The sequence below is a fragment of the Aythya ferina genome (genome assembly GCF_964211825.1).
Source record: "Aythya ferina genome assembly, chromosome: 2".
NCBI classification, from domain to species: domain Eukaryota; kingdom Metazoa; phylum Chordata; class Aves; order Anseriformes; family Anatidae; genus Aythya; species Aythya ferina.
The window spans coordinates 161,414,526-161,435,792 of NC_140297.1; the positions used below are offsets into that span (position 1 = coordinate 161,414,526).

At 45.4% G+C, this 21,267-nt stretch overlaps 2 long non-coding RNA genes across 2 annotated transcripts in view; both read left to right on the plus strand.

The window, feature by feature from the left end:
* LOC311431705 overlaps positions 1-19,414 on the plus strand; it is a 33,663-nt gene extending 14,249 nt beyond the window's left edge. Inside the window, exons 5-6 of the long non-coding RNA XR_014689587.1 lie at positions 17,797-17,942; positions 19,017-19,414. This is a non-coding gene — a long non-coding RNA (uncharacterized lncRNA). The remainder of the gene's footprint in view (positions 1-17,796; positions 17,943-19,016) is intronic.
* Positions 563-13,582, plus strand: LOC311431708. Its single transcript, XR_014689590.1, has 8 exons — positions 563-1,384; positions 1,657-1,710; positions 1,811-3,692; positions 3,814-3,863; positions 4,249-4,342; positions 4,452-4,587; positions 13,042-13,171; positions 13,358-13,582. It is a non-coding gene; the product is annotated as an uncharacterized lncRNA (long non-coding RNA).
* Positions 19,415-21,267: the final 1,853 nt, after the last annotated feature.

The following is a 21,267-nucleotide window of genomic DNA, read 5'->3' on the forward strand; positions in this document are numbered from 1 at the left end:
TCTTTTTCTTTTTTGGAAGGGGGTTTGGGATTTGAGCGTCCTATTTTTTTGGGTTTGGGATTTGAGCATCTCAATTTTGCGGGTTTGGGATTTGAGCGTCTTAATTTATTGGGTTAGGGGTTTTAGGCATAGGACTTCAGGGGTTTAGTGTGGTAAATAGTTTGGGTTAGGTCCGTAGGGGTTTCGAGGATGTTTAGGGATAGGGCTTGAGGCTTTTTTGTGTAAGGGCGGGAAGGGCTAGGGTTACAGTGAGTGCTGTTAAATGTAGTTCTCGAAAGCTCGGCCTCTGATTGGCCGTGCTGGCTGTCCAGGGAATTCTGGTAGGTGTAGTTTTCCGGCACCAGGCTTCCGGTAGGCCGTGTTGACTGCCCGGAGCATGCCGGGAGATGTAGTTCTGGGACTCCGAACTTCCGGGAGGCCATGTTGGGTGCCCGGAGCATGCCGGGAAATGTAGTTCTGGGACTCCGGACCTCCGGGAGGCCATGTTGAGCGCCCAGAGCATGCCTGGAAATGAAGTTCTCGGGAACCAGGGTTGGGTTTAGGGACTAGGGCTGGGGCTAGGGTTAGAGTTTAGGGTGAGGGTTGGGGTTAGGGTTAGGGCTAGTGAATGCTGGTTCTCTGTGTTTGCAGATGACGGTGAGCGTGTTTAAACTAATTCCAGTTGAAGAAGTTTCAGTTACTTGCTTGGTGCCGTTATCAGTTCAACATTAAAAGCTGCAGCAAAAGCAAAAGGGGATTTTTGCTTCTAGAAACACCACAGGTCTCTTGTCTGCTCTCTGAATGTTTTTGAGATAAAACAGATTTTAAAAAACAAAGGAAAGGAAAACAAAACAAAACACAGCTGCTCCTTTTGCTCTCTTCCTACTTTCATGTGCTTTGCCCCTCCCCTTTCCCAGGTGATTGGGTTTGGGTGCTGGGCGGGGCTAAATGCTATATGAGCCCCAGGCATGCCATCAGAGAGCTCCTTCTGCCTGGGCTGCTCTTTTGGGGACAGTGCTTTGTTTTTCCTTCTGTCCGTTGCAGGGTTGTTTAGGCAGGCTGGAGTCTATGGATTTCTGGATTTTAAGTGCTTGGAATTCACTTAGTAGAGGGATGTTTAGTAGGGGCTGCTGGCTCAGTTTGGGGTGCGGTTGTCACTGCAGTTATTTTCCTACAGCCAATAGAGTAAAATTCCAGTTTGCCTTTTAGAGGTGCTATAAGTGGGTAAAGAGAACAGATGGAAGCGTGTGCCACGTGGGGTAGGCAAGCGGCTGAGGTACAGGAGGGGATGAGAGCATGTGATTTTTTTTTCTGGGGATGAAATGGACTCAATTTTGTTGGTGTATAATCTGTTCTGCTCCTAGATTTTTCTTTCAGCGTGAAGAAAAGTTTGAGCTAATTCCAGGTAAGAAAGTTCCAGTTACTTGCTGGGTCGTATTGTCCTTTTAATATTCAAAGCTACAGCAAAAGCGTGGGGATTGTTGCTTCTAGAAACACCCCAGTTTTCTTGTCTGCACTCTGCATGCCGTTGAGCTAAAGCAGACTAAAAAATAAATAAATACAGGAAACACACACACAAAAAACAACAATAACAAAAACAACAACAACAACAAAAAAACACACCATTGGGTGACGTGTTGTGAACGCAACGATCATTTAATCCCTTTGTTTTCCCAGGTGGTGTGGATGATACTGGTTGCACTGTTGGAGCTTGGATTTGGAGAGGAACAGGTGAGCATAGTTGTATGTTGCATCAGCAGTAGTCAGCGTTGTGGAGAAGGTGGGCATCATGACCGGCATGCTAGTGAATGCTGGTACTCTGTTTTTGCAGCTGATGATGAGCCTGGCAATTGACTAAGATGACGACCAGTGCCTGTGTATTTCTTGAGGCGGAGGGAATTTACCATGCAGCAACCTGAGAGCTAAGTTGGGGGGCACCTGGTATTTGCATATCTGGGGTGGCTAATGGGAGCTGGGAGCCAGAGCAGCGTGGAGCCAGCTGGCTGAAAATACTTGGTGCCGCTGCGAGGGTGGTTCAGGCTGGGTCACGTTCAGGCTGCTTGTGGCCGGGTCACCAGGCTAATAGAAGCAGCGGGATTATTTTGTAGCGTGAGTGCGTGCGCCAGGCAGGACAGTTTCCTTCTGTTCGTCTGTCCTGTAGTGTTGCTTCTGCAATGTCTGTTCTGTGCTTCTCGGGTCTTGATATCCTTCTAGCTTTTGACACTGGACTGACCAGACAGGGGACTTGGTAGCGGTGCTGAAGGGCCTCAGTGCTTGTTCTGTCATCGTGGCTCTGATCCGAGCACTTCTCGTCTTGCAGTCGCTGCTTGAAGTGCAGTTCTGTTTCAGGTCTCGTGCATCATATTCGGTTTGAGATCGCATCTGTTTCCATCCTCGCTCTTGTGGAAGTCATCTGGGCCGCATCAGGAGCTCTTGCTTGGGAATTGATTTCCTAAGCGTCGTCTTATGTGATTAAGGAGGTATTGGGGAGGCAAGGACAGTCCCCAGACAAGGACTGTATATCTCGAAACAAGACACCGGAACTCACGATAAGGAAGCGGCAGACGGACAGAGAAACAAATGTAAGGACTATAAATCTCAAAACTGGACGTTGGAATTCATTATAAAGACACAACAAAGGGAAGAATTAGCAACAGCCAGCTCTTGCGATTAAGAAACATGCCAACTCAGCGGATTCCTGACCAAAGGTGAAAAGTACAATGTGAGGAAGACTCGGGGTCTTCCTCCCAAAGACCCCTGCCCACGTCCCAAAGGCCCCTGCCCACAGTTCTTGGGAGGCTCTACTCAGGCGCAAGGTGCCAAAAGGCTAATTAGCATGAGAAGCGAGGGAAGGCGGGGGTAGGCAATGAATATGTATAGGCGCCGGTAGAATATTGATAGATTGATCGTATAAATTCAAGACTGCTTTCTGCTTTGGGTATGCACGATAGGTGGAGAGATCCCCCCGTGCATCCAGCGCTGCAATAAAGAATATACCGCTTAAAGGAATTTCGGCTTCAATCTTTGAATCATATGGGGTTTTCAGTCCCCATCCTTCTGGTCTCTTGTCTTGAAGGAAGGCTTTTTAGGCCTCCATCACCCCAGTTCTGGCAGTGTCTTCCAGTCGCGTGTCGTGACATTTGAGTCTCTCCTTGGGTCTGGTGCAGAGCACCTGTTGTGACTTGCTGTTGCCATAGGGCTTCCCTCCGGGGGTCACTTTTTCTTGCGCCTTGTGTTGTGTGTTTTGTTTGTAGTGTTTGTGGCGTGGCTGTGTGTGTATGTGTTTGGTCTGGAGCTGTCCTGCCTGGCAGTTAGTGATGACAGCTAACGTGGCAGTGCATGGGTGTGCTAATACATTGTCCGGACTGTGTTGGCGAAGACATCTGGTCTGCCTCTGCGCACGTACTGAAGGGCAGCAGGCACAGTCATCTCTGTGGTGTTTGTCAGATGTGTGTGTGGGGGGGAAGAGTTGAGCTGCTTGCGAGCAGCTGCTCGCATAGTGCTTGAACGGTGTGCTTGAGGAGGAGGTCTGTGGAATCTTGAAAGCTTACAGATAAGGGGTTTTTGAAACTTTTATTTTTATTTCTCTCCTGTCCCCAGTGGAGTGTAAACCTTTGGAGGAACCTGTCACAGGAAAGAGCTCCTTCCGGAACTGTTCAGCGCTCCGTAGGCAGCTCGGTGACTGGCTTGGTCTACTTCTGAGGTGTGCTGAGGTATGGGGGCTGCTGTTTTGAAATGATAATATTGTAAACGGGGTCCCTTTGTGTTGTTGAGGGATGGGTGCTAATGCTGGCAGCTGAATGATTATCTTGTGACCGTTTTCATTTGTTAAAGCTGAAACACAGTGTACAACGCGGGACTTGACCGGAGCTGCTTTTGGCAAGGTGAGCGATGAACAGATGTAGCAGGTACTTTAGGGGTGCAGTTGTCACTGCAGTTACTTAACTGCACAAAGTACAGTAAAAATCCTGTTGATATTTCAGGGGTGTTGTAGCTGGCCTAAGAGAGCAGATGGAAGCATCTGCCTCGAGGGCAGGTGAGGGAGCAGAGGTTAGGGAGCAGATGAGAGTAACTGTCCCAGCTGTGCTGTGGCTTTGGATGCTGCTTCAGCCTATGCTTTTCTTTTTGTTTCACAGGTGTGTCGCACAGGCTCAGAGGGGCCAAGCTGCACTCTGAAGAGCAGCACGGGAAGGGCGGGCTGTTTGTGAGCTGGATTGGAGCAGAACTGCCAAGTAGCACGAGGTGACTGCGAAGGGTCTTGCTTTGCAGGTGCCATGGCAGGCTCTCCACAGAAGCGGTTGAGGATTTGAGAGGAGGTTGCAGATCATCGAGGAGCGACACGTGCAGGGACGGCTTGAAAACGGTATGGCTGCTTTCTCTTCTGTTTATCAGGTGTCCCAGGCGACGTGGGCTGTGATGTTAGCCTTTAGGATCGGAACAAAGCAGGTGCTGATGGCGGTCTTCTTCGGTAGGCAAAGAGGTGCCCGAAGCCCCCTCCTGTGCAGCCTGAGCACGCCTCGCTGAGGATGAAGCTTGCTTTCCAGCAGTTCTGGAAACTGTGTTGAGGCTGAAATGCTGCGTCTGTGTTCGGGTTGGGGTTGCACCTTGGTGAGTGTAGGGATGGGTTTTAAGTGGGTGCAGCGGAGGGCCCGGCCCCAGTGTCCTGTAGTGTGTTTTGACCCATCAGCATAGCCTTTTGGTTCTCAGATAGCCTGCTGAAGGAAGTGATTTTTGCTGCGAGTGGAACGGAATTGATTTTGTTGGCGTATAATCTGTTCTGCTCCTAGATTTTTCTTTCTGCTGATTAAGGAGGTATTGGGGAGGCATTGGGGAGGCAAGGACAATCCCCAGACATGGACTGTATATCTTGAAACAAGACACTGAAACTCATGATAAGGAAGCGGCAGACGGACAGAGAAACAAACGTAAGGACTATAAATCTCAAAACTGGACATTGGAATTCATTATAAAGATACAACAAACGGAAGAATTGGCAACAACCAGCTCTCGCAATTAAGAAACATGCCAATTCAGCAGATTCCTGACCAAAGGTGAAAAGTACACTGTGAGGAAGACTCGGGGTCTTCCTCCCAAAGACCCCTGCCCACGTCCCAAAGACCCCTGCCCACAATTCTTGGAAGGCTCTACGCAGGCGCAAGGTGCCAAAAGGCTAATTAGCATGAGAAGCGAGGGAAGGCGGGGATAGGTAATGCATATGTATAGGTGCTTGTAGAATATTGATAGATTGATTGTATAAATTCAAGACTGCTTTTTGCTTTGGGTATGCACGATAGGTGGAGAGATCCCCCGTGCATCCAGCGCTGCAATAAAGAATATACCACTTAAAGGAATTTCGGCTTCGATCTTTGAATCAATCTGGTGGCCCGTACGGGGACGACCTCTCTGCCGGACCGCAGGACCCGCTGGGGACAGGACTCCCTAGGGTACCCCCGGGATTTCCCGGAGGGACTCCTCGACTCACCGGATCACTGCGGAGGCAGACAAGGACCCCATCATTGTAAGTGAGTATATTCTTTATTCTGGTTTGGTTTTCTGGTAGACCGGTCATCTGGGACTGTCCAGTAAGTCGGAAGGTGACTTCTGCAGGACAGTATTTGGTATATACTTTGTGGTTAGTACCACAAGTATATCTGGGGACCTTGGGGTCCATCTGTATCTGGAACTGTCTGTAAGTCAGAAGGTGATCTTCTGCGAGGCAGTGTTTGGTATATACTTTGTGGTAAGCACCATAAGTATATTTGGGGACCTTAAGGAAAGAGCTCGCTTTAAGGTCCATCTGGAATTGTGTTGTCTATTTCGGTTTTCTGACTCATGGAGTATGGTATTTAACTTTGGTTATTGTTACTGTGATTTTGGCTATTTTTCTGGTGGTAATAGTAGGTTCGTGGCATTGTTATAAGAGAGATATCGTTACGGTGTTACACAGTTCGGTTTTCTGACTTATCGCATGTGGAATTTGACTCTGACTATTGTTATTGTGATGTTGGCAATATTGCTGGTAATAGTAGTTTTGTGACATCGCTACTGAAAGATAATGCGTGCCCGTATTTTTGTGAGTGATACGTTTTGTGATACGCTTTTGCAAGTAACATGTGTATTCTGAAACTGTAAACTGGAAAATGGGGGGGCAAACAAGCAGTGAAATTTTAAAGAAAAGTGTGTTAGGATGTGTTTTAAGTCACTGGAAGGATATTGGAGGATCTGCCGGTGGAAGTGTGAACAGGAAAACATTGATGAAATATTGTAATCAGTGGTGGCCGCTTTATAAGCTGGAATGTGGAGAAAAGTGGCCCCTAAATGGAACTTTAAACTATAATATTTTGTTACAGTTAATGTTGGTTTTTTGAGAAGCAGAACAGGATGAAATGTTGTATACTGATGTTTCAGCATCTTGGTGGGAAAAGGTACAGAATTAAGTTGGCCCCTGACTGAGCCTTTGATGTTGGCATTAGAGAAGTACAGGCTGGAGAAAGATAAAGGAAGTGTTAAAAGGGTTGTTGAAAGTGTTAAAGGTGTTTGAAGTTGAATGAGCAGGGAAAGAGGATGTAGGAATGTTAATAGTTCTGCCTCTGCCCGAGGCAGAGATCTTAAAATCATGGGTGTTAGCCCTTTAGGGCAAAGGGACCATGATCGGTCCGAGAGAAAAGCGGTTAACTCTTAAAACAACCTGAGTTCATGTGCGAGCTCAGATTGCCGATGGGACCCGCTCAGGGAACTGTGGACAATTGCATTCCCCTGACCGACCCCCACTAAGACCCGAATCATCCTGAAAATTATGAACGGTTAAGTAAATACTAAAACCTGGATGAATTGGGAATTGAGAATATGCTTCCAACAAGGTCTAAAAGAAACCCCTATGGAATTTTTGGACCAACTCTGAAATGTAATGAAAATAAATAAATAAATAAATAAATAAAACAAAACGGTTTGGACCTGGCTTCGGAGGACAAATTGACTAGCCTTTTCCTAGGGTAATTGACCCCTGATTTCAACAGGAATAATGGGGACCTGGGGAATCTACCCTAGCGGATCCTCCACTGGTTATAATGAAGCTAGGGGAGGAATGGAAGTGAAATTTCATATTGATATGGGGCAATGTATTCAGTTCTAAATCAAGCATTAATGCCTTCACAGAATTATTATGTTAGGGTAAAAGGTGTGTTCTGGTTTAACCCGGCCGGCAGCTGGACACCACGCAGCTGTTCGCTCACCCTCCCCCTCCCTCTCTGGGACGGGGGAGAGAAATGGAAAGTGAAGCCTGTGAGTTGAGATAAAGACAGTTTAATAAGACAAAATAATAATAATAATAATAATAATATGATGATGATGATGATAATAGTACTACTACTAATAATGTGTACAAACAAGTGATGCACAATGCAATTGCTCACCACCCGCTGATCGATGCCCAGCCTAACCCCGAGCAGTCCGGCCCCCGGCTAGCCACCCCTATATATTGTTTAGCATGACGTCAGATGGTATGGAATACCCCTTTGGCTAGTTTGGGTCAGCTGTCCTGGGTCTGTCCCCTCTCAGCTCTTACTGCACCCTCAGCCTGCCCACTGGCAGGACAGAGCAAGAAGCTGAGATGTCCTTGGCTTGGTATAAGCACTGCTCTGCAACAATTAAAACATCAGGGTGTTATCAGCACTCTTCTCATCCTAAGCCAAAACATAGCATTCTACCAGCTACTAGGAAGAAAATTAACTCTGTTCTAACTGAAACCAGGACAAGGTGTAACCGAAAAGGCTTATTTTTGTGAACCTTTGAAGTACAAGTTAGGGAAACAATGGGGCATACACAGATTTTTATATATGCCTAGCTCCTCATGGGCACTCTTAGGTAGAGATTTATTAGAGCAAGTAGGAGCAGAAATTGTCTTTGAAAAAGGGAAAATGGAATTAAGTATAGGAGAAGAACAACTAACAAATGTGTTAAGCTTGGCACTAATACAAACTGACCCTAAAAGTGAAATACCTTTAGAGATCACAGATAAAGTATGTCCAGGAGTATGGGCTACTGAAACCCCTGAAAGAGCTAAAAATGTGACCTTAATAATTATTAAATTAAAGCCAGGAGAGAAACCCATTAAGGTTAAGTAATATCCTTTGAGGATAGAATATAGGAAAGGAATTAAAGAGATAATTAATAAATTTTTACAGTATAGATTATTGATTGAATGCGAATCAGAATACAATGCACCCATATTGCCAATTAAAAAGGCAGATGAAAAAGCTATAGGCTAGTTCAGGATTTGAGGGCCATAAATAAAATCACTGAGGAAATACATCCAGTAGTGGCAAACCCTTATACTTTGATGACTAAGTTAAAGAATAGTCAAGTCTGGTTTACCGTACTGGATTTAAAAGATGCCTTCTTCTGCCTAGGCTTAGCCACAGAAAGCCAAAACCTATTCGCCTTTGAATGGGAAAATCCCGATTCAGGCAGAAAGACGCAGCTTACGTGGACATTACTACCTCAAGGATTCAAGAATAGCCCCACTATTTTTGGAAACCAATTAGCAAGGGAACTCGAAACATGGATGCCTCCGGACACTGAAGGTGCTTTGTTACAATATGTAGATGATCTCTTAATAGCTACTGAGACTAAAGGGAGTTGTATTCAATGGACTATAAGTCGTCTTAATTTTCTGGGTTTAAATGGATATCAAGTCTCTTGACAGAAAGTCCAGCTGGCTCAACAAAGTGTGACCTATCTGGGATTTGAAATTTCGAAAGGACAACGAGAACTAGGAACTGAACATAAGGAAGTCATTTGCCAGACTCCAGAACCTCAAATGGTAAAGGAGCTACAAAGCTTTTTAGGAATGACAGGTTGGTGTCGCCTTTGGATTTATAATTATGGACTATTGGTAAAGCCTCTATGTGAATTGATAAAGATTAACCAGTCAAAGTTAGTCTGGACTGGAGAAGCACAAAAAGTCTTTAAACAACTTAAACAAGAATTGATGATTTTGAAATATCAAGCAATATTGGTAGAACAGGACAACGTGGAAATTGTGATAACTAATATTGTGAATCTAGCCTCTTTTCTTAGTGATGCTCCAGCACAACCTGTGATTCACGATTGTTTAGAAACTATAGAGACTGTGTATTCCAGCCGACCAGACCTTAAGGAGGAGCCCATGGAAGATGCGGAAGAAACTTGGTTCACGGATGGGAGCAGTTTTGTTATGCAAAGACAACGTAAAGCTGGATATGCTATAACAACTACTCAGCAGGTAATCGAGTCTAAGCCTTTACCCCCTGGAACATCAGCTCAAAAGGCGGAGATAGTTGCTCTCATGGGAGCATTGGAACTGGCAGCGGGAAAAAGGGTAAATATTTGGACAGATTCTAAATATACATTCGGCGTGGTACATGCTCATGGAGCAATTTGGAAAGAACATGGATTGCTGACCGCTCAGTGAAAACACAAAGTATGCTGAAGAAATTTTAAAATTGTTAGAGGCTGTAAAACAACCAGAAAAGGTAGCTATCATGCATTGTCAGGGACACCAAAAGGGGAACACCGATTTTGAAATTGGAAATCAATTGGCAGAGGCTAAGCAGGCAGCTGAAATAACTGAGGTGAAGGCATTGTCTTTGATACCAGACGGTAAAATCCAAACTATATCCAAATTATACAAAAGAAGACTTAAAATTAATTGAAGATTTGAAAGGTAAAATGAAACCAGATGGATGAGTATATTTAAAAGATAACCACATAGTAATACCCTCTAGTTTGACATGGCCCATAGTTCTTACAGAACACAATAAAACGCATTGGGGAGCTGGCACACTGCATAAGAGCCTGAGTCAGACATTAGTGGGACGATATGATAAAACAAGTAACTCAACAATGTAGCATTTGCTTACACAATAACCCCAATACCAAGAATAGAATAAAATTTGGAATAATCGGTAAAGGAAATTATTCGGGGCAACAGTGGCAAATTGATTTTTCAGAACTCCCTAGAAAAGGGGGATATCATTATTACTGGTTCTGACTGACACGTTTTCAGGAAGGCCTGAAACCTTTCCCTGTCGAACAAACAAAGCAAGAGAAGTGGTTAAAGTCTTGTTAAATGAAATAATACCATGCTTTGGGATTCTAGTAGCAATGTCTTCTGATAGAGTTTCACATTTTTGTGCACAAGTGGTAGAACAGATAAGTAAGATTCTAAAGATAGATTGGCAACTGCATACTCCTTATAGACCACAGGCAAGTGGACAGGTAGAAAAAATGAACCATTTAATTAAACAATAAATAGCTAAAATTGGATAAGAAGCTAATTTGTCATGGCCTCAATCCCTCCCTTTAGCATTACTTGGAATTAGAGTTAAACCTAGAATAAAAGGGAATTTGAGTCCCTTCAAAATCTTATATGGAAGGCCATAGCAATTTCTATTTAGTGGAGAGGACCTAACACAGTTAGGATCAGAATATTTATATGCTTAAACAATTAAATAAAGTACATAAATTTGTTTTAGGGACCAGGGCTAGAGGGTTGGATCAACCAATCCACCCCTTTAAGCTCGGGAATTATATATATATATATATATATATAGACTTTTTCAGGACAACCCCTACAGGAAAAATGGAAGGAAAGTGGATGGGACCATACCAAGTATTACTGACAACACACACCGCCATTAAGATTAAGAAGCAAGCAGCTTGGATCCACAATTCAAGGGTGAAGAAGGTCCCGGCGAGGATATAGACCACCACTCCAATTGGACCAACAAAATTACGGTTTTCCAGATCCTAATGATTGCAGGGGTGCGGTTCTCGGATTCGGGGTGGGCAACTTGGGATGAGAACTTACACCTGACCTTAATACAAACAATTTCTCAAGTAACTAATAAGACGAACTGTTGGGTATGCACCCATCTGCCACAGCATGGGAATAAGGGTGTATCGTTAATCGGGATTCCCTTGCCTGCAAACTTATCTTGGACTAATTTGTGGGAAGACACATCTTGGGGTCGAAAATATTAAGAAGTTTTGGAACTAGAAGTGAGTAGCTTCATGCCGTTAGAATCCTATTATGTATGTGTACAAAGGTGTAACCCGCCTAAGGGTATAGGAAAACAGCATTGTATAAATACGGATACTACTTATGTGGGAAATCAGACATCTTGTAATTGAACAATTGATATTAGTATGACTAGCGGCTGGGTAAATTCAACCAGCTGGACGGTTCCAGAAGGAAAAGGGTGGTATTGGCTATGCAATGATACAGCCTGTAAGGTCTTGCCCGAGAATTGGAAGGGAACTTGCACTCTTGGAGCGGTAGTCCCCAATATGACAGTACATGATGTAGTGCCTCGAGCCTACTTGAGAAATCATATGCGGAGAATCAGACGAAAAATTAACAATCCATTGATAGAGAGACACACCCCTTTTCATAGTTTTGTTTGATGGTTTATCCCATGGTTAGGAGTGAGTGAATTGGAAAAGGCAATAGTTAATATTTCTGCAATTATAGAGAAGTTAGAAAACAAAACTCTGGATGCTATAAAGGCTCAACAAGAAGAGATATCTAGTTTATCACAGGTAGTATTACAAAATCGGATGGCCCTAGACTTGTTACTGGCCGCTCAAGGGGGAGTCTGTACAGTAATAAACACAAGTTGTTGTGTGTGTGTAGATCAGAGTGGAAGGATCTCTACCGACCTGGAAGAAATATGGAAGCAGACAAGGGTCCTACATGATATCAGTAAAGATGATCTTTCGTGGAGTTTTAGTGAAATATGGAATAAGTTAACCTCCTGGTTGCCCAATTTTCAATGGTTGAAACAAGTGTTCATTGCTCTAATCGCATTAGTAGTGTTAGGAATATTTGTGTGCATGTTGTTTAGATGCCTGCTTTGTTGTGTTACTGTAAATAATGAAAGTATCTGATGCAAAAGAATTTGCATGGGAAAAGAAAAGGGGGGATTGATTAAGGAGGTATTGGGGAGGCATTGGGGAGGCAAGGACAATCCCCAGACATGGACTGTATATCTCGAAACAAGACACTGAAACTCATGATAAGGAAGCGGCAGACGGACAGAGAAACAAACGTAAGGACTATAAATCTCAAAACTGGACATTGGAATTCATTATAAAGATACAACAAACGGAAGAATTGGCAACAACCAGCTCTCGCAATTAAGAAACATGCCAATTCAGCAGATTCCTGACCAAAGGTGAAAAGTACACTGTGAGGAAGACTCGGGGTCTTCCTCCCAAAGACCCCTGCCCACGTCCCAAAGACCCCTGCCCACAATTCTTGGAAGGCTCTACGCAGGCGCAAGGTGCCAAAAGGCTAATTAGCATGAGAAGCGAGGGAAGGCGGGGATAGGTAATGCATATGTATAGGTGCTTGTAGAATATTGATAGATTGATTGTATAAATTCAAGACTGCTTTTTGCTTTGGGTATGCACGATAGGTGGAGAGATCCCCCGTGCATCCAGCGCTGCAATAAAGAATATACCACTTAAAGGAATTTCGGCTTCGATCTTTGAATCACTGCGTAAATAAAAGTTTGAGCTAATTCGAGCTGAAAAAGCTTCAGTTACTTGCTTGGTTGTGTTGTCCTTTCAATATTCAAAGCTGCAGCGAAAGCATGGGGATTGTTGCTTCTAGAAACACCCCAGTTCTCCTGTCTGCCCTCTGCATGCTGTTGAGCTAAGCCTTATAAATAAGTAAATAAACCACAGCTGCTGCTCCTCCTCTTTCTACTTTCATGTGCTTTGCCCCTCCCCTTTCCCAGGTGATTGGGTTTGGGTGCTGGGTGGGACCAAAAGGTATATGAGCCCCAAGTATGCCGTCAGAGAGCTCCTTCTGCCTGGGCTGCTCTTTGGGGGTAAGTGCTTTGTTTTTCCTTCAGTCAGTTGCCGGGTTCTCTAGGCAGGCTGGAGTCTATGGATTTCTGGAATTCTAAGGGCTTGGAATTCACTTCATAGAGGGATATGTAGCAGAGGTTGCTGGCTCACTTTTTTTTTGGGATGGTGGGATACGCTCCTGTGTTTGATCTGTATTTTAATCTCTAGATGAATCAACCCACTTGTGTAACTCTCCAGAGGACTAAAACCAGCTTGATGACATGCTACAAGAGGCTTGACCGTGTTGGTGCAGTATTACCAAGAGACTGAGCGGGGTCACCTTTTTCATCTGCAAAGGGTATGTCTGCCATTACCCCTGCCGGGGCTGCTATGCATTCATGGCCTTGTGGCATTTGTGGACTTCAGTTTGTTTGTTTGTTTGTTTTATTTGTCTGGCTCTGGTCTCTGTGTTTGAGTCCTCTGCATGTGCCGCACTGTTTGCGTATCCATTGTGGATGTGACCTTCTCTCTTTGTTTCTTGTAGCTCAGGGCGTAGGCACGGAAGCTTGAACGAAGCATGAGGGTGAGTGGACAGCAGTGGGGGCCCCGAGTTGCTCGGTGGACTGTGTGAGTCTGCTTCAGCTGTCGGGCCGGCTTTGCAAGTGCCTTGCGACAGCAGAGTACGTCTCCTGCCACGTTTCTGACACGTGCCAGACGTCAGCGGTTCCAGGGTTCCAGTTCCTGAAATGCTGGAGATGCTCGGAGCACGAGAGGAGCTGGGGCGGCTTCGGGGGGCTGGGGGAGAGGGGACAGGGGAGAGGGGGGCGGCTGCGGCGGCGGGGGGGGGCAGAGAGGGCAGCAGGAGGAGGTGCCGTTGCGTGCGCGTGGCCGACGCCCCTCTGGATTGGCTGGAGTGCTCCGTCCCGAGGCATGCTGGGAGCTGTAGTTCTGCGCTGCCGGGCGGCCACGTGGGCTCCGGGCTGCGCGGCCGGGCCGGGGCCGGGCCGGGGCCGGGCCGTGCGCGCCGGGAGGCGCAGGTTGCCGCTGGCGGCGAGCGCGGTTGCCGGCGGTGAGGCGAGCGAGAGCCTCCGGGGGTGCCTCCTCGGAGCGTCGGGCCGGGAGGGGCGGGGGGTGTTGAGGCCGGGCGCGGGTCCTCGCTGCGCTTGATCGTTGGGCTGCGCCGCGCCGCGCCTCGGAGGCTTTCCTCTCCCTGCGTCCTGACAGCCGGCTCTCTCCTTGTGCTGCGGTTCACCGGGGCAGAAGCAGCTCCCCGCCGCTAGGACCCGTGCGGGGTTTGTTGCCGAGCGAAGGTGGCGCACCGGGTAAAGCGAGGAAAGCCGCAGCTGGCGTGCTGCGGTCGCAGGGTTCTCAGGAGAGAGAGCAGCCCGTCCGTCCCGACTGCCCAGGTAAGTCGCAGCGACCTCGGGGTGGAATCAAGGCGTGCTCGTAAGCTTCCTGCAGCCCCGGCTCAAAGGCTTCATTGAATTTGCGGAAGCGCGAGCTGCTCGGCGCTGGGAAGCGCAAAGGGAAGGAAGGCACGTAGTGCCTGCCGAGTCGTAGTAGCCTCTTAGACCTAGAATGAACTGGCCTGTCAGGCTCTGTCTGTTGCTCAGTCTTTGGTACGAGAGGCTAAACTTTGTCCCGCCTCAGCTTTCGGAGTTGTCCTAGGAATAGACCGGTGCTTGCGGGGCTTTCCAGGACGCTGGTTGCGGTCAGTGAGGACAGACGTGAGAGGCAATTTCTGTCTGTCTGTCTGTCTGTCTCTTGGTTATGTCCCAAGAGTTTTGCTTGAACTGTGTGCAACAAAGGAGGCCTTGGGCCTGTACTGAGCAGCGAGAGAGCAAAACTCTGCGTAAGCACTGGCCATGGCAACGTCGCTTGGGAGTTGAGCGGCTGGGGGTCTTTCCAGAGGTGGGGGGTCTTCCCAGCGGAACTCGGTACGCAGGCAGAAACGTGACCTTCGAGGTCTTTGTTTGTCTTGCGCTGCAGCTGTGGTATTTGCCCCATAACTGTATGGAGTTGCTGAATTCTAGAGGGGATGATGATAGAGACGTCCCTGGTTCAGCCTTTTTTTGCCGCAGTCCTTGCAGAAGTTGTGGAAAAATGAGTAGTATCCTTCTCTTTAAGTTCACCTTTTAAAGAGTTCTTCCTGCAGACTCCTGTCTCCGTGGTTTAGGTACGTGATTTGTGTGAAACAGAGCCAGGCTTTCCTGTTAACGAGTGCCCTGATTGAAATTCCCTGTTGTTGGAGAACAAGAACCATCAGTGGTGCTTGGCAGTTTAAAACCTCTTGGCTTACGCAAAGGCTAACTTGCCAAAGCGAATGGGAAGTAGCCTAAAGTTCAGTAAATGCGCTGAATAGAAAAGGCCGTCTTCTTGACGGGAAAAGAGCTTTGCAGAACGTGAGCTTTGTTTCCCGTAGGGCTCCCTGCTTGCCCACCTGTTCAGCGATTACTGCAGGCTTTGACTGGTCCCCTCAGGCCCAATATCGCACACGTGCTGTGCTGCAGACGGTGCCTTAGCTTCCTTGCCGTCTCGTGCTGCGTTACTTGTACCTGCGGAAAACTTACTTCAGTGTCACAGAAACCCCGTGGGAAGCGTTCCCGACTCACGCCGGTAGGACCATCCCGTCGCGGCTGGTAAAATCCAGGAGCAGGACGATGCTTGGAAGAACGTCACCTATGGAGGAGAAGACAACAGCCTCCTTCCTGTTAGGCAACAGGTTTCCAAGACTGGTTTCCCCACCCCCCTGTGCGTTTTGAAGGAGGCAGTCCCTAAGCTGATGCAATCCAACTATCCAACTGCATCTAAGATGCTGGTTGTTACTTCCATAAGCTATAAAGGAACTTAATGTGTTCTGTGTTTTTAGGTCGAGGCTCGTGTGCGTGAGTTTGGCTTGTCGCGATGGCCGGTGTAGATGATCGCTCACGTGCCCCAAAGCTCCTTGTGCTGATGCTGGATCTGCCCCACGGTAAAGGACCGCATGCTGTGTGTTCAGCTTTTCTTCCTTACCGTGTCGTCCGTATGTATGTATGTATTTACTTCTCTGAAGGAAAGGGTGGATTTTTCGTGGGTCCCTCTGTGCGCGTCTCGAACCAGGCTGCAGTAAATACGCGTAAGCGAGTAGGCTGCTGCAGCGCGTCCTGGACAGTATCAGGGTGCTACTCTGCTAGCAGTGGAGAGCTGGGTGAAGGTGCCCAGGGTAAGGGCTTGTTCTGCCTCAAGTTGAACAGAAAGTTTCAGGAGTTGAGCATCCCAGGGGATGTTTGTAGGACTGCTGTTAGACGATAAAGGTTCGGATGGCTGTCGACGAAGGGGATTTTGTTGGTTCTTTTTCGATAGCTGTTCCTGCCAAAGATCGCGTCGGTCACAAAAGGTAGTAGTAACCTTGCGGTTTCTATGTTCTGTAGCGTTTGTACTAAAATACACTGGCAGATGAACAAATGAGCAGGTACAAATACACGTGACTCTGTAGCTGAGACTAAATAACGTGCAGTTTCTTCTGTGTTTTATCTTTCAAAGCACGTTGTTGCTGAGCGCCTGAGCTTTTTGCTCGCGTTACCGAGGAAAGGAATGGCAGTGCTTCTTCCCCCCTCATCTCTCTTTTTTTTTTTTTTTTTTTTTCCCCCCCTCTCCTCTTCTTCCTCGATGACAGGGTACTCAATGTTTTCCTCGGATGTCCACGTGAAAAACGAAATAAATAAATAAATGCTGATGGTGAAGACACTGACAGAATTGGGTGACATTTTCAAGGTAGAGGAGGGGCGAAGAATGTGGAAATTCCTGGTACATTAGTGGTGCTCTGTTAACAAAACTGACGTATACGCCACTTGCTGTTCCTAGTTTTTTGGTTTGGTTTTCCTTTCAGTAGTCTCCCCGAAGGCTTTTGCGGACACACGGTGTATCTTTTCTGTTCTTCCAGTATTCGTTTGTCAGGAAAGACGACCGTGCAATCCGAGGGCTGTGGACAACCATCTACCAGGTGGTTGTTGCAGCCTCCATCGGTCATGTTATTTGTGCTTTTAGCTCGCCCTCTCCTATATCTTGAGTTGAATTTCTTTTTTTTTTTTTTTTTTTGGCAACGCTATGTTTGCAGTGATAGCATTGCTGCCGAGGTATTTTTGACTAAAAATGATCTTAACTGTAGTAGTGAATTCACAGAGTGTGGCTTTGTGTAACGACTCCCGCGATCACAACTTTTTTTTTTTTTTTTTTTTTCCTTTGTCACAGATAGGAGGAAAGCTCTTTCCGGAGAGATGGAAAGAAAGTTGTTTCAGAATACGTTCAGAATGTCTGAAGTTGTTTTGGAATTTTTTTTTGTTTTGTTTTTTTTTTTAGTAGTTAACGGTAGTACAGCCCACAGAGCAATTTCTTTGTGCGTGAGAACTCGCGGGTTAACTGAAAGTTACTTGTTTTATTATAAAACTAGGATTTGAAGCCACGGGCATTCAGAAATGCATATGATATGTCTTGTCACAATCTTCTAGATCAGCTAACCGGAATGAGAACCAATCTTCTGAAAACACACAGGGATATCGTGGGGCAGGATGAAGGTAAATGGACACAATTATTTATTAATATTCTGGTACAGCTATTTAATTCACCTAAGTAGTGTTTCTGTCCTCGGTGTGGGAGAGGAAGTAGACTTTGCATCGTTTCTTGGGTCAGTCGTCCTTCCCTAGATTCCGAAGGAAAAGAATGAAATTTCTGCCTTCTGTCACAAAACACGTTGTGCGTGCTTGGAATTTGAAAATTCAGTTTCATGGGTGAGCTTTCCTGTGCAACAGGATGCAGTAGATGTTCTTATAGTGATGGTGAAAGGAAAGAGGGGCTTTATTTGCCTTTTGCTTTTCCTTTGTTTTGTAGAGGGAGGAAATAGTGATTTCTAGATCTTAAATGCTAACACTGGAAATGGAAGCATGCGAGGCTTGTATTTCCTTAGTCTTAAGGTAGACTAAATTTAGATACCTTGTTCTGCTGCAGACTGCCTTCACGGCGTTCCTGTTGCTCAAAGGGGAAATCATCAGGAGTAGTTGAAAATGATGCCTTCACCCCTTCGGGAGATTGATCCAGATCAACCAAAAAGGCTTCTTCATACACTTGGCAGTCTGTTCAAACAGGATGAGAAGGTAGGAGAAGTCTTGCTATCTGCTGTATCATTATTTGAAAAGTAACTGAATTGTAACACGGAGGCAAATACTCTGGTAGTGAATTGACGAAGCAATTGTTTTTTACTTATATTAAAAAAAAAAAAAAAAAAGTCTTTTCAGGGTACGATGATAGATGAAGCAGATAAATTTGTTGCTGGGCCTCAGAATAAGATCAAGCGTCCTGGAGAGCCCAATACTCCAGCATCACTAAAGAGAGAAGGCGTAGCACGTCGCCGCTATTGCGACGGCCACAGTCACTGTTGTGACAAACCATGTTGGTGGGAAAGGGCCACCCTGTGCTGCTGGATCTCCGTCACCATATCTGAACCTCAAAGGCATGCCAACAAATAAAGGTGTGTTGGAGTTGTTGTAGTACAGGAACTTGTGTGGTCATAAATGGACATAGTGTGCAGGAAAAAAAAAAAAAAGGTCTCCGTGCTTTCTGTGTTAATTCAAAAGGACACGTAAGTTTTAGAGTTAATTGGGACTGAATTTCTTTGGTCGGCTTAGACAAACAGGCTGTTGCTATAGGTAACGAAGTCCTGAATGAGCAATAATTTGGAACTGTTTCTAAAAAGTGCTGAAACCTTTCACCACGATGGTTTGGCGGTAGCAAGGATTTCATTTCAGCTTTTAATTCTCATTTGTGTATTCTATAGTGGGGAAGGGAGAAGTGGGGAAGGAAAGTGTGTAAAAAAAAAAAAAAAATAAATTTTTAAATTTCTCACAAATAGTAATTTACCCACCTGTTGCAGCAGAGTCGAAAGAAAAATTTGCTGGAACTGGGGGAAGGAGGGGAAACTTTAGTTTGCTTTAGTCACTGAAATGGGAATACAGCAAATAACTTCACGACAGTCATATGAGACGGTAGCAGCCCAAAAGGAGGTATTCCTGTGGTTGCGTCAAAGGGTGAATAAAACTACTGAAGTGATCTGACAGTGCTGAGTAACTCTCTCCACAGTACTTTCAACAAGAAGGGATGCAGAATAATGTCCTTCTGTGTTTTTTGATCCTGCAGTTATATGCACTACTAAGCTCCTTCTTAATTTTCAGACACTGGTATCAGTACTGTCCAAGATGGTAATGGAGAGAAGAAAGCAGAAAACTGTCAGTTGCTGGAAGAGCAAATTGATGGCTTGTCTGTGCAAATGGCTTCTTCGGTTCCAGCTGTTAAGGGAGAGGATGAAATGTCACCTGGTGACTTAGACTCTCTACATGATGAGTTCAATTGCTTAAATGATGCAAAGATGGCTTGGATCGTAAACCTGGTACCAATGCACTTGTTCGAGGGCCTCTAAATTACAGCGTGGCTGGAGATGACCAAAAACGAGTGATGGAGTCTACTTCTGAATCTGTGCCAAATTGATTTAAAATAACACCTACAATGTTGGAGGGAAGCGATGCTGGTATTAAAATCAGAGTGGTGAAAGAGGTTCGCAAACGTGGAAGAAGTAAGTTCTTTATTAGTGTATTAAAAATAGGCTAGGGGTACAGAAGACTTTTTCTTGAAATGAGGATCTATTTTGAAAATAAAACCTCAGATTTGGAATGATTTTTGATTACTCGTGTACAAGTAGTGGAAGAACAAGAAAGTAAGTACATGTATTCACAGTCCAACTTTATATCCTCACCGTCCTTACTGCAGCACTCTTAAGCAGGCTTAGTCACAGCACCATTCGTGTTTTCATAGTTGCTTCAGAGAAGAAAACACAGAAACCAATGAAAAAATACTGTTGTTTCACATCTAAGGTGTCCGGTTCATTCTTTTGCGCTACTTTTTTTTTGTTGTTGTTGTTAAACTTTATACGAGACAATCGTGCTCATGCTCCACATAGATCGGTCATCTTGTAAAGAGTAGTTATCTTAAACCTCTGCTTTCAAAAATGACAGCTCTAGGTTGAAACATGGCTCGGTATCCCTTTGTTTCTATTAACTGCTGATCATGGCAGCGTGTTCGTGGAGATACAAGGCTTCTCTGCTGATTAAACCTAGTCTGCATTTTCCAAGGGCAGGTGTTTCTAGATACTGCTCTTTTAAGAGAACAAAATTCAGCGTTACATTTGAATATCAGCTAATCGATATCACTTCAAATTATTGGTATGCTGGCTTTTTTTTCTTACGTGCATTACTGTATGCAGAAATGGGAAACTCTAGGCTTTGTTGTTTTTCCTTTGGCTGTTGAGATTTACTGAAAATGCATTTACAAGATCTGTTTCTAATATCTGTTTGGATCTCTTCTTTAAGATCGTGAAAAAAATCTTCTCTCTTCTTGAGGAGGTACGTACAAGGACGGATGGAAACTCAGAAGTATTTCATTGAATTTGCTATAAGGGAAGGAGCAAGGTTTGTATAGATACGAATGATTCGGAGTTAAACGCTAACGTTGTTCATGATAGCAAATCTCAGTCTTTTCCAAAACAAGTGTTTTGTTTTGACATACTTAAATTATTACAGTTTCAGCGGTCAAACTGCCGTTGTATTTTTCTGAAGTAAATGGTCGTTACCTAGAGCTGAAGTGTGAAATAGAAAGATACGGGTGGTTATGGAAGAAAGACCCAGAATTTGCGTGGGTTGGGGAAAGATGGCTGTATCAAATTAAATTTGCCATTCTGATGTCAGAAATGAGGGAAGCTCTTCCATGCTGGAAACAGAGAGCCTCCGCTAATACTGTTTGTCGTGGCCAAATAATACTGAGTTATTTAACTGCTGTTTTTGGAAGAAGAAATGAAATTACTTCCCTAGGTTTAAAAATCGTGTCTTAATACAGCACTTAGAGAGAACGCTAGAGGAGCTAGAGTTCAACAGCCTACCCAACAGAGTTAATCAGGTGAACGGTAGATAATAGTGTACCAGCCAGAGGAATACGGACCGGGAATGAGTTTGCTGTGCCGCAGAAGAGTGGAAGAGGACGTAGCTGTTGCCCTCGCCATCCTGGCGGTCAAGTGATCTTACTGTCAGAGTCCGAGAAGAAGCAGCAGAGCTTTAACTTTACGAACCTCTATCGGCAGAAGCTGGGCTGTAACCTTAAGGACGTGCTATGAAAGGTGTGGCTTTTTTCCTGTGGAGGGTGCTCTTTGCTCAACAGGCTGAAAAAAATAACCATTGCTGCCCCTCCTGCAGGTGGTGAGAATTTACTCACTTGAATACTGTCATTAGCCGTTTTACGTGCAATAGGCAGTGGATCGCACTAAAATGGGGCACTGTCAAATGCACACAGTGTCTGCATTGTGGAGAGATCCCATCTGTTGTGTCCCCCCCCCCCCCCCCCCCTCCCCCCAATAAAAAAACAAACAAACAAACAAAA